This window comes from Hermetia illucens, chromosome 3 (assembly GCF_905115235.1).
Source record: "Hermetia illucens chromosome 3, iHerIll2.2.curated.20191125, whole genome shotgun sequence".
NCBI lineage: Eukaryota > Metazoa > Arthropoda > Insecta > Diptera > Stratiomyidae > Hermetia > Hermetia illucens.
Window position 1 is genome coordinate 74,779,984 of NC_051851.1, and position 9,624 is coordinate 74,789,607.

Below are 9,624 nucleotides of genomic sequence, written 5' to 3' on the forward strand. Positions count from 1 at the left end.
CGGTAGTGGAATACTTCTTGCAACAGAATTACACTTGTTGCGAAATTATCATAAACCTTCATGGCAAATATTCGGCAACATAGGTGCAGAAAATGCCTAATGGTTTCGAAAGATGGAGGAATTTGCGGAATTTGCGGAATTAATAAAATCACATTTTTGAAGTCTACGATGAACCCAAAGAAATCAACTTCAAAAAATTCATTGATTGACATGAAAAAACTTTATTAATTAATTGAATAAAAATATAAATTCTGAACATTGGCAAAAACTTTGCTGAGAACAATCCCCAGGACGGAGCTTGAGTGATTATATCCGGTGTCTGGATAGCCGAGTGGTTAGAGCACAAGGCTATCATACGGAAGGTCCCGGTCCAATTCCCCTGGTGGCAGTGGAATTTGTATCGTGATTTGACGTCGGATACCAGTCGACTCAGCTGTGAATGAGTGTCTGAGTCAAATCTCGGGCGAGTGCAATGCTGACCACATTGCCTCCTACAGTGCGCTGTAGAGTACCTTTGCGGTCTTGAATGAAGTGCCGTACTAATATATGGATTGCCAACGCCAACGATTATTATATTATTGAGTGATTATGGAACACCCGGGCGTCTCAGGAAATAGGGGGCCTTATTGACAGTATTCCCTATTAATCTACCGCGTATTTGACCCCACTGGGTTAGTGATTCCTCTGCGATTAAGAATTAGTAGTCTAGGATTACACACCACCGTAGAATTCTGGCGAAAGATAATAAGTTATTATTAAGTGCTAAGGGAAGTTGCCCTGTGTCTAAAAAGAATTATTGTATCCTTTTAATTGTTATAGTGTACCTATTAACTATAGAATACGATCAGGGCTAATTTAGAGATGTTTCCTACTTTTAGTTGCTATAGAATGGAATGGGGGATATGAAACCAAGTGTTCAAATAACTGTTCAAACCTCACCAAGAGAAGTATTAGTAGGAATACACATCTATTGGCCATTGTGCTATGTACTCTGGAGGTAGTAGTCGTTACAGGCTAGGATTCGTTATTAAGTATTTTCCCAGATGCCATCATTTACATCTTTACGGTTTCTTGCCAAGGGTGAATTCAGTGGTCAGTGTCCTAGCTTCTAAGTGTACCTTTTTTCATATTGTCAATTTTCCGTTCCATACTTGGGTAAGTACCATTCCAATATTTTCCTTGGAAATTAGCATTGCAATTACCACAAAAGCAACTTTTGCATGGCGGAAGTCATCCGACGTGACACTTTCCTGTCACTCGCTAACCGCATTGAGTTTTGGGAAATCTGGGCCGTCCAGTTCTTCTACCTCAATGGACGCAGGTCAACTTCCTTGCTATATCTTACCGTTTCGACCTTTATGACCACCATAGGTTATTGAGATCGTTAAGGAGTCATAGCAGGCCAGGGTAACATCTGACAACATCTTGTTCCGACATGTAGTGGAGAAACACGAAATTGATGAAAGGTTTATCGATTTCTGCAGTTCCCCGCCTCATCATTGGTGGCACACTGTTCTAGAGCACAGCTCGCTAAGAGGTTAGTTGAACTTCAACCGACTGACACCTTACGACCTATCAGACTGATCATATCGCGATCACTTGTAAAAAGTTGCCCTCTGGAAGTGCTCAACAAGGTAGACGCTGCACGGGGTCATCATCTGATGTTTGCTTGACTTGGCTTACATGTTGGGTCCACTGCTTCCCGTAGTGGTGGAAAGTGGCCACGCTCCCAGAGGACAGGTCGATGAATGTAAAGAATTGTAGACTTTATTGGTAGATACGAGTGTTGGCTATCATGATGCGATCCAGTTCCGAAATCTCGAGAAGTTTAGCGTAATGCGTCCAAACAAAAGTTATTGTTACGCTGTTCAGAGAAGCAGAACCTGCCGCAATTAGCAAAGATTTCATAACCGTATACCCAAGAAGACTGTATATGTACAGGAGATTCAACCATCTAAGCGCCATCGACACACAGATACACCAATATATTAACTGTATGGGTCACGGGCCAATTAGCTACCTCTTTCTCATCCCAAAGCTACACAATGATATTCCAGGTTCCTTTACCACAGAATTTGCTCCTCCTGTAAATAGTTTTCTTGAGTATATTATATTAAGGAAGAACTAACCGATGGTCTGGTCAGGAATATCAAAGGTCGACTACTCATTCAGATGCAAGAGGCACTTCACCAGGATTCCAATCGTAAAATATCCGGCTGCCGTAACATGAAGATACTGGAATCACCTCCACCATCAATGCATTCAAAAAGAGTAAAATCAACGATGATTCGCCTGTGCGAAATTGTTTATCGCAACTCCTGCAGTTTCTGTAGATCTGCTACTTACACTTATATGTGAATTATGGAAATCTAAGCTTTTCCCAGATGGCGGAAAAAGGGAGTGAGCGTTAAAATTCAAAAGAAGAGCGCCAGACTTGATTGCGAAAAATGTAACATGCTATATCAAGGGAAAATCTGAGAGGAATATGGAATTCAAAGCGGAGTTCATCAGGGTTGTATCCCGTCGCCGGTATTATTTTTTCTTGTTGAAGAAGAACGTAAACGATCTTCATACTGTCTTGTCCGAAAAACACGGAAGACTACTACGGGGGACACAACTACGCTAATGAAATCTGGTTGTTCTCCCAGCGAGTCATGGATCTTGGTCAGACTCGGATTAAAGATGAACACCAACAAAACTAAGGTTTTCAATGTGACGGGTCATCGTACTTTTTCTATTTAGATTAATGAGCAGAACATCGTGGAGGTTGATCAATTCATATATGTATCTAGGAAGCGTGGTTTCTGCCGACAATGGCATCAAACTTAATGAACTTCAACACCTTAAAGATAGTAGATCCGTTTCCACTGTTTTGTACAAAATCGGGAAAGTCAGTTATTCCAACAACAAGATCAGGTTGAGACTGTTCTATGCTAATGTTCTTTCTGTGTTGCTATACGGCAATAGGGCATGGAAAGTGGCCACCACTGTTACTTGAAAGCTCCAGGCAATCGTCAATAATTTTCTCCATTCTGTTATTGGGCACTGTGGCCTAATACAATTCGAAAGGAAAATTTCGTCGATGTACGAGTCAGGTACCTGTAACCATTTCAATGAGAAGGCGGAAGTAGGGCTGAATAAGTGACACATTAAAGAAGGGCGTTACATCCATTGCTGGCTACACAATCACAAAATGTCCAGATAGGTCGTCCCAGAAACTCCTGGCGCAGAATAATGGAGGGGGTACAAGCTCCTCGGGAAGTCCTGGAAGTAGCATTTCAGCAGACCGCCAATTATAGAGCGTAGATCGGGTTGACAACCATAAATATATAAGTATATTGGCAGTAAAGAAAGCAAAAGTTTAAACTTTATAAAACTAATAATTTTTCCTTAAGCCAAGATCAAACTAAAAGTAAGCTATTATTAAGCGGAGCCGGTAAAGGTTGAGTTTTCAACCCTATCCCTGGAAGGGGTGGAAACTTTACGGAGGGGGAGAAAGAGGGAGAGTAGGAGGTCCTCCCTCTCCAAACATGATAAAAACTTGTGGCGGTCGCCGAAGCCCCCTTAAAATGTAATTTACTTTCACAATCAGGCATTTTTATATCATCAAGTTTGAATGTTTAACTGTACTCAGTGAAGAGAAAAGGAGGGGCGTATGTGCTCTATACCGGTTAAAAAATTGAGGGGGCCACTTCCCCTTAAAAAGTTATGGCGCCCCGAATTGAGGCTATTTTGATGTCAAAACGGTAGCGCTTAATATAGAACCCGATCCCCGCAGAGGTAAAGAAGAGTATAAAGGAGAAACCAAAAGCTCCCTCTTGTCAAACGTTATTGATAAATCGTGGTAATCATAAACGTTATAGCACTTGAAATGGGAACTATTTTGATATCATCATAGCAAACTTGAATTTTCCAGCCTCGCCTCTAAAAGGAGGAAGAGTAGGTCTCACCCTTATACCCCCCGCCCCCAAACCCTTAACGGTCAGTACTTGTTACAAAGTTACGGCGAAAAAAAGCTACTTTCGTATTATAAATACGCTTATTGACAGATCTATTCATCCCTGGTAATTACCCCTTTTCGGAGGCCATAACCTTTCAATAGAGGACGATCGCCACAATTCTTCAACGGCGTTAGAAAGGAGAGATCTTCTGCCTCCACAATACCCTCTTTATCCTCTCTTTCATTTCATAATTCCTCACTCCTCCGTGAAATGGGTTGAAAATTCACCTTGACCGTGTATTCTTTGCAAAAGTCTTTCCACATTCTATACTATATATGAAAGAGAGTCTTTGGCTAACAAATTTTCTTTATTTACTGCATTTAATTGAGTTTTTTGTCAATTTTTCTGGGACATACAGATACAGCGCACGCGCTTAAAAAATAATGTGTGCAAAATAACGAAGAAATACTGTTGTTAAATGCCTTGGAAAGCGCAACGGTTGATGCGCTACACATTGTGTGGATCCCCTATAAAAATAATAATATTGTCAAGGGAAGTCCCTTACCGCTTCATTTTTCTATGTAGTAGCCATGAACCCATTTCCGACTCCATGGAATGAATGGCTTAGGCCCCTATAGCGACGTCCCTGCTCATTTCCTGGCCAGCTCGTTCGCTGAATCATTGCCTTCTAACCAAATAAGGCCTGAAACCCAGAGTATCCAGACCTTGTTGAGCGAGCTGACCGTGTTCTGTCTGCTACGACATTTCAATACTAGTTTGGAATTCACCTGGTATGTTAAGTTAGGATATCAATGTTCTGCCCCTATTGTTCCTTTAGAGGTTGAAGGAGGTACATCTGTCTATGGCGTACATTTCCTAGTGGAGTATTCTAGTGTATTTAATCATTGGTTGAAAGTAAGTTTCCTTGAACCAATGACCCTATACTCAACATGGGAATGAACAGAAGATTGATGCATTGAATATTTGAAATTCCTCTAGTTCTAGCGCCAAGATTGCAACCATAGTTGAGAGTAGAAACTTATCACGCATATTCTGCATTTCATTCATGAGCGCAAATCAACTTAAAAAGAATATATTAAACAAATCTTTTACGTAATATAATACTGTGTTTTACCGACTTATGAATCACAACCGCAGCTCTCTCGTTGATAATATTGGGTTGACCACCCGAAAAAGCTCTCTCCAATATCACAAAGGTGTGAAGCACAAACTGACTGAAACCGAAAATCGCAGAAAGCAAGCAAAAACAGTATTCTTACCTACATTTTATCTATAGGCAAATAATTTAATAGCATTATCTATTTGGTGTCCAACAAGAAAGCGATATAAAGCAGGCCAACACCACTAGGCATATTTCAGTCAAATTTTAATTCTGTTAACGTTAAAACTTCTACAGTGCTTGTGGTAAGTGTAAATAACATTATTATTATTATTCTTCCACATGAATGCAAGTGCTTTCCGTAGAATCGTATCTAACCAAATGTTTTTCACAAATTGCCGGCAAATATATATGTACATGTGTATGTTAGAAAAATTCCTCCAAAATTAGATGGAATCCACTAGTTTGTTTGCATCTGGAAAGTTAGAGGAGCTTTTCCGCCCCGTTCGTTATACATACATACATTAATATTGCTGAAGTGTGTTTTATATATTTTCGCGATAATGATGTGTAGTGATTAGTGTGAATTGCAGGATTCAACAACAAAGAAGAAAGAATGGATTTATACTATTCGCCCCTATCTGCCCCATGCCGATCAATCTTGATGACTGCAAAAGCTCTTGGCCTGGAATTGAATCTGAAACCTACCCATTTAAGCGCTGGTGACCATCTCACTCCAGAGTACTTGAAGGTAAGTTTAAAGGACATTTCTATTCTGTGGTGGAAGAAGTGTTTAATGTTATAGTTATAGACTTTCAAAATTGAGAGGAAAATTTCCTATAAAAATCTATACCTGAGTTGTTTTCTAGAACTGAAAAATGTTTGGTTTTATCCTCATTAATAGTGGTCACTATGCGACAAAGAGTCGTGTTATTCTCAACATATATACCAAACTAAACTACAGCTATGTTGCATCTAGCTATATTTATGCATCTTTCCGATAATGAACAGGCTTTTCAAGATAAGTACATAACATAATATATTTTTATTAAACATCCCATAAAGAAGTAATAACGAAACATAAGCAAAAATTTAAGTCAAACAAATAAGTCGGGGTATCGAGTGCACGAGATTTGCATCAAATTTTGGAGAAATATTGTTCTACTTCTGCTTAATAGCCTCCTTAAACTTCTCCAGATTTTTAAATCTTAATTTCTCCAATTTCTTCCCAAACGTTCAGATCTGATGACTGCAAAGGTGTTTTCATAAATTTCGGGCATAGATGAGCCACATTTCAGGAACATAGAAAATGTGCCTAGGATCATCATCCTGATAAAAGGCGAATTTATCCAATATATTTAGCTCCTCAACACTTTGCTTAACAGTTTGCTTTAAGATTTGTAAATATTGGAATCTATTCATTTTACCATCTATAAAATAAATATTCCATATTTCTGCGCTGGAAAAATACCCAAATATCACTGACCCTCCACCAAGTTAAGTAACAACACTTAGGGTAACTTCCGTACTGTGATATAGAAACAAGACTGTTGTAATATCGAAACAAGACTGAGGTTCCTTCTCGGTCACCTCGTATTTATATTTCCTTAAAATTGTTTACATAATATAAATATGTTCCTTATCTTTTATGAAACTATCTAATACATAACACATATTAACATATGGTTCTTATGTACGGAAAATCCTTCTTGTCTACGTAAAATCCTATCCTTTTATTAGAGTCATTCTGAGCAGCGAAGATGCGCAAATGCATCTTCGTTTATTATTCAACAACAGGACATGTTGTGAAAGAAAACATTTGATCTGAGTCGGGTATGACGAGATATGGAAAATGATAAAGACCGAAATTTTTATAAGGGTCATACGGAGGAAAGAAAATGCGCAGATGCATCTTCGTTTATTATTATTTAGAACCAGGATTTATGCTGGTCGTTAAAAGATGCCGACGTTGCGGACGGTTGCATAACTCACCATGCCTGATAGTGGCCCGAATATTATGTGGATTAAAGTCTGTACAAGGTTTCCGCCACATGTATCTTTTACCATGAAAGCGATGGAAATTAAATTGTGTAAATAATATCTGTATTATCTTAGAAAAGGTTTAAAATGATTTGAATTATAAAATTTTTCGGGTATTTACCCTTTTCAAAAAGTCAATATGTTGTTAAAATATTTTTTGCGGAGGTAAAGTCGTGAAGCTATTCTTCCATGAAAATTATATTTCTCAAGAAAATTTTCAACCGTGTCAGCATAAATATCCTTTTCCAAATCGTTTTGGACTATATTTTTCAATTCATTTCTCGTTAAGAAATATTTTTATTAACCTCTTTTAGAATATATCGTTTTATAACGTCTAAATAGTGGAGTGGTTTCCACAAACAATTTTTCTGATGGTTTGGGTAGTTTTACCCCCTCCATGGGGCTTCATTATTAGGTGACGTATTTCAAGAGTTGTTTGTTTTAGCACTGACAGTCATTGCTTCCATATTCTTTTCCTTTCGAAAAAAACTTGAACAACACTTTTTAATTTGAACTCATGAAAACTTGTGCCTACCAGTAACAAATAATTTCAGGAAGAAAGTAATGGTATATAGCGACATTCTGCTGATTTGTCTGTATGTCCGATATTCGTTTGTCGTGATTTTTGCCTATTCATTGTTGTTTTGATTTTTTAGAATAATATTGAATGAAAATGTATTATGTTATATGCATCTCTTAATAGGTAAGTTTATTATCTAAAAGCTTCGTACAAATTTTGAGAAAAAAACTAATAGTTTAATACAAATTAACATGTTCAAAATATGGGACACCCTTTGTGCGATTATGCGTTTGACCCACTGTATGTTACTTTGAGTTCACTTGTCCGCATGATATTTCCAATACAAATATGTGATAAACTGGCTACCACATGTCCCATTTTTGTGAACTTGGTAAAAGTATCAACGATTTTGAGGAATTACATAAATTCTCACACCTAAGCCTTTTTTGAAAATTTGAGTAGCATAAAATAATATTTTTTTTTTTGCAAGAACGCAGTATCAACGTTAATTACCTCAAACAAAATTATCTTCTAGATGAACCCACAGCACACCATCCCAACATTGAACGATCATGGCTTCATCCTTTGGGAGTCCCGTCCCATCCTGGTATATTTGGTTGAGAAATACGGCAAAGGAAGCTCATTGTATCCAGCCGACGTCCAACGTCGGGCTATCGTGAACCAGAGATTGTACTTCGATATGGGAACCCTTTATCAACGATATTCTGACTATTTTTATCCATAAATCTTTGTCAACGCTCCAGCTGATCCTGAGAAACTCAAGAGGTTGGAGGAAGCTTTTGGATTTTTAAACACATTCCTCGAGAGTAGGAAATATGCCGCTGGCGATAGTCTTACGTTGGCTGATATCAGTTTGGTAGTCACTGTTTCCACCATTGAACTGCTCAAAGAGTTTGATATCAACAAATATCCAAAGGTTGTTGCTTGGTATAAATTGTGCAAGGAAACCATTCCTGGTTATGATATTAATCAAGCTGGTGTTGATGAATGTAAGACGGCCTTACAGAATTTGAAAACAAAGGCTTCTTAGCCAGTGCGAAAATAATGTTTTGTGTATTAATTTTGATGAATCTTTTTAATCAAAAATTTAAATTTGATGATGTCATGATGTCATGATGATGGCATCAAATTTCATCTCATCCTAAAAAATTAATAAAAAAAATCGTACAAGATACATTGTAGTGCTTGCTTTTGATTTTCTTGAAATTTGAGTACCAGAAGAATTTCCTATTGCAATAAATTAAAAGGAATTGTTTTTTTATTGCCAGGGTGGTGTGCATTTTTTTCACAAAATATGGTCATGTGGGGTATCAAATGAAAGAGCTTGGTTAGTACTTTTCGAAAATTTTGTTTCTGACATTGAATGAAAGATGGAGGAGTGAGGGCTCAAAATGTGTGCTCCAAAAAGTGAAGCAGGCCTGATTCTCAGAACCTATCTAACCAAAAAATCATAGTGGTGCATCTCTACCATCTCAAAATACACTCCGTTCCGATACCTGCACAAATAAAGTTAATAATAGTATATTTCCATATTTCAGAAATGTATATATATGTACAGTATTCGGTAATAAATAATTTGTTTGTTTAAGGTGAGAATAATATCTCTGTTGGCTTGTAAAAGTAAGAAGGAACATGTTGGATTTGTAACTATATACGGATGGAAAAATGTGTTTAGAAGTTTGTCACATAAGATGAACACAAAACCTTTATACCCGAAGCGCGAGCTTCCGGTATTCCGACTTGTTTTACTTTAATCTGTTTTTCAACTCCCGGCTCCGCAGGCTTATCGCCTTACATAAAGGTTAGTAGAACAAAGAACTTTCACTGAAGACACAGGCTGCCTCATAAGTTACAATCTCAACGATGTGAGACATTCCACTCAGGTACTTTGGTGAGATTATTGCGATAAGTTGGTTCGAACTGTCATTCACTGTTATGTGTAAAACCTTCGGCACATTGTTCTAGGAGGGTATCTTTGCTTC

At 37.8% G+C, this 9,624-nt stretch overlaps 1 pseudogene; it reads left to right on the forward strand.

Moving 5' to 3' along the window:
* The first annotated feature begins 5,202 nt into the window (after nt 1-5,202).
* Nucleotides 5,203-8,709, forward strand: LOC119652543 (annotated as a pseudogene).
* The last annotated feature ends 915 nt before the right edge of the window (nt 8,710-9,624 follow it).